This window comes from Limulus polyphemus, unplaced genomic scaffold (assembly GCF_000517525.1).
Source record: "Limulus polyphemus unplaced genomic scaffold, Limulus_polyphemus-2.1.2 Scaffold2935, whole genome shotgun sequence".
NCBI classification, from domain to species: domain Eukaryota; kingdom Metazoa; phylum Arthropoda; class Merostomata; order Xiphosura; family Limulidae; genus Limulus; species Limulus polyphemus.
This window is the reverse complement of record NW_013668545.1, coordinates 16737-20746: the sequence shown is the minus strand read 5'-3', so window position 1 is coordinate 20746 and position 4010 is coordinate 16737.

Here is a 4010-nt window from a genome sequence, read left to right as displayed (position 1 = left end):
TGTATATATATATATATATATATATATTCATGTGTTTATGTAAACTACTTGTACCTGAGGATGACATGATCTTGCCGAAACATCGTACATTTATAATAAAGTTTTCTTCATTACCCAATGAAGCTGTCTCCAAAATTCTATTTTCTATAAAGTGGGTTCCTTGTCATCAAATTTACAGAATATTTATTTTTCAAAAAACATAATTACAAAAATAAATTATGTTTTAATGAAATTGAATTAATACACTTCTAATTTTCTGGATAATTATCAGTAGACATCAAGGAATATTTCCTTTGTTATAATGGTATGAGCTCATACACCAGTAGACAGTGCATTTCTTAATATCATAAATACCGTTATGACAGTTGACCTTGATCCTTATAAAATGGTATGATGGAGTACATTAAGTCAAAACTGAATCAAAGTTATTGGATATTGCATATATAAATTTCAATCATTTTTCTTAGTTTTCACCAATGTCAGAAAAGTTTATTATAGAAGATGTTGTTGTACTGGTATAATTTACCAAAGGCTACAATGCAGAATATAAGTTTTGTGATTCTTGTCAGATATACTTCAATTTTCGTAAAAATTCTCATTCTATGTTTTTACAGAAAACATGGAAGAGAAGAACAAGGAGTTAATTAATTGATACAGGATGAATACCTAAAAGCCTATACATAATGCACTTTTTAAATTTTTTAAAGGATTTTTCTGTCTATCCCAAAGCATGAGTTTACATTTCATTTCCTGAGAGTATAGTTCTTGAGATTTGTTTCTCACGTGATTATCTTTATCATTCTTTGGTTTTATTGATACAGCCTCTCATTCACACCTTTTTTTTTATGACCTCACACCATGCGATGTGTACGACTATTAACACTCTTGCTATGGGCTTGGCCTAATTAACCAAATTGACTCCAAATTGACCTTTATAGTTTACATACCGTAACCTCTAATATGTTTTGTGTATCTTCTCAAAATTTCAGTAATCAAGTCTTTTGTAGACAAAAAAAAAATCACAATTTTTATTGAAATATTTTCACTAAAAATTTCTCCATGAATACAGGAAGCCAAAGTGTTGATTGTTCCAAGTACAAAGTGACTTTTATGTTAAGATTAAAAATACTTTGCTTCATTTGAAAAATCTCAAATTTCATTTGTGTAATCTCTGAAACCTTCTAAATAAATTTCAAATGTTTTTCTTCAGTAAAACTTTATATTCTATCTGTTATTTTCTCTACCCTAATTCTATACGAGGTTGTTCAATTTAAGTGACTTCATAACCACCATAAAAAAATACTAAATAAATCTAAACTACCTCTTTTTTTCTTTCTAGAACGACTTCAAATTGTACCATAAACTACATTTGTCTACCATAAATAGCTTTAAACTCGTAATGGTATACATCTGTTTCTATATAAAATTTTGTTTTATTGCCCTTTGAACTATGTCTAACTAATATTCCCATCACAAAAGTTGTAAATCACTTGGCAAACATGAAGCTCATGGATCCCTATCATATTACATAATGCACGGGCTACTTGCGAGCATACCTCATGAAAATTTATTATCTATTTCATCTAATCTAACCTAGAAAAAAAATTTTATATACTTTTTAATTACTTTTATGATAATAAATAAAAAAATAAACTTGAAGAACAAGAAATATAGTACTTACCAGGGTCTTTTTTTTTGCTATCAACTGTTGATAAAACTTAAACCTGCTTTTTTATACTAACAATACTATTGCACTAAATAATTTTTTATTTAATTAAATAATGCACCAAAGAACAGTATAATTGCATGCAAAAAGCAGACAATGTCCTATAACTATCACAATTATTCTTGCTTTCTGACTATGTGACAGAGCCATTAAAAATTCAGCTAAACTTGTCAATGTGCTTCTTGTGGGAATAAAGTTTGAACCAGAAGTGAAATAGACAATTCTCTGTATAGAAATCAGTGTAATATAATACATCATTTTATGGATTAAAACTTTGGCCTTCTATTGCTTATAAGTAATATAGTATTAAACGTCAGAGAATTATTGGCAATTTCAGAAGGAAAAGATGTTACAGGTGGGTGTGGCAAAAATGGTCTGACTTTCTAGTTTATGGCTCTGTAACCAAATAAGATTGAGGCCTATAAAGCAGTTGCTGTCATGGCAGATGTAGATGCTATGTATATTTGGTCTTAAAGAAACCCGATTGAGTTGTGAGTTTTTAACAACATTTCTGCATGTGTTTAAAAGTTGTAATATTACTTTATTAACATTCTAACTGGTTCTTAAGTTTTGTTTTATTTTAAGTTATGTAATAGTGTAAAATTTGAATTTATTTTTTGAAAGTTTAGTGCAAAGGAAGTTGCATTATGTGCTTAATTAAATGGCTGACCCTCTCAGTTTAGGGTTAAGCTATGCTCAAGTGGTAGAACAACCAAAGACATGTCAAAATTGAACTTTACAAACAAGTTGACAGAGAAGATTCTGTTACAAGAGAACATGGCATCATAATTCTTACAACGAAAGAAATTGTACAAGAGGATGTATTTGAGGCTATTGAAAATTTAAGTATTTCACCAGAACAGTAATGATAACCATCTGAAAAATATTTCAATTGGCTTGGAATTTTTTAAATATTGTTATCTTCAATCACTTCAATGTACACTTGTCATCTAAAACTTTTAACGCGTTTAAACTGGATATTGTGTTGACACAGGTAATGTGCAAAAAGGACTGACTACCCTTCCAGAATTTGAACACAATTTTCTTATAACTCCATGACTTATTTCAGGTGGTACATTAGAAATAACTTTTGTTAGAGTTAAAGTTGCTGGTTTAATTTCAAAATGCTGATACTTATTGTCCATACCTGTTTCAATTAGTTCCATCGCCCATGAATGGTAATGAAAATATACTTGAAATTGACCAAATACTCATGAGTCTAATTTCATCACATTATTTGTAAGTTTGTTGATTCAATGTTTCAATTGCAAGGCCCTCAGTTCAAGGAACATGAAGAACCAGTAATTATTAACTTAAATAATGAAGACATGACACAAGAAGATACTCAATTGACAACATTTGATACCAATAGAGCTGGTCAGTGTCATACTGATCTAGAGACAGCAGGTATAGAAGTAAAAGATTATCAGAAAGAAGAAAATGAACAACTAACTGTTAATACTATCTTAGAAAAATATAGTACAGAACTAACTGCAATGACTGGAAAAGACAGTGTTATGAAGAAAACGACAGAAGATCAATTAGAACAAGACAATCAAACCATTACAAAAAAGGTGAGAAATAACACAGACCAAGAAAACTGTAAAGTATTAATTGATACAACCGATTTAGAGGAAAAGGTAGGGACTGATGAGCAAAACAGAATTAATACGAAAGAAAAACATAATACAGAACCAAATAAAATGACTGAAGATAGTGGTATGAAGGAAACAATCGAAGCTCAATTAGAACAAGACAATCGAACAGATTTAATTGATGTAAATGAACAACAAACTGTTATAAAAAAAATAATAATAATATAGACCAAGATAATCATAAAGCAGTAATTGATATGACTGATTTGGACGAAAGGATAGAGACTGATGAACAAAATGGAATCAATAAGAAAGGTTTGTTAACCAAATTTCTTTCACAAATGAATTTATAACATAATGATGACAGTCAGACAAGTCTGTGTAACGATTCAAAGGAAAATGATGATTTAAAATATCTCGATATAGAGAGTGATAATGAGATTTTTGAAGGGCCATTATCAAAATCAGGATTTCTAAATTTTGAAAAGAAAGTTAAAGGATCGTCTAAAAACTAGAAGTGGCTCTGAAATACACAGACAATATAACAGGCTTGGTACACCAAATAAAGAAACTGAGAGAACATATTGCAAGTAAAAAAGATCAGAATAGTGTAAATAGAATGAAAATATTATATTATTTATCTAAAAGTTTATGCAAAAAATTTGCAAATTTAATCTAAGATGTATGTA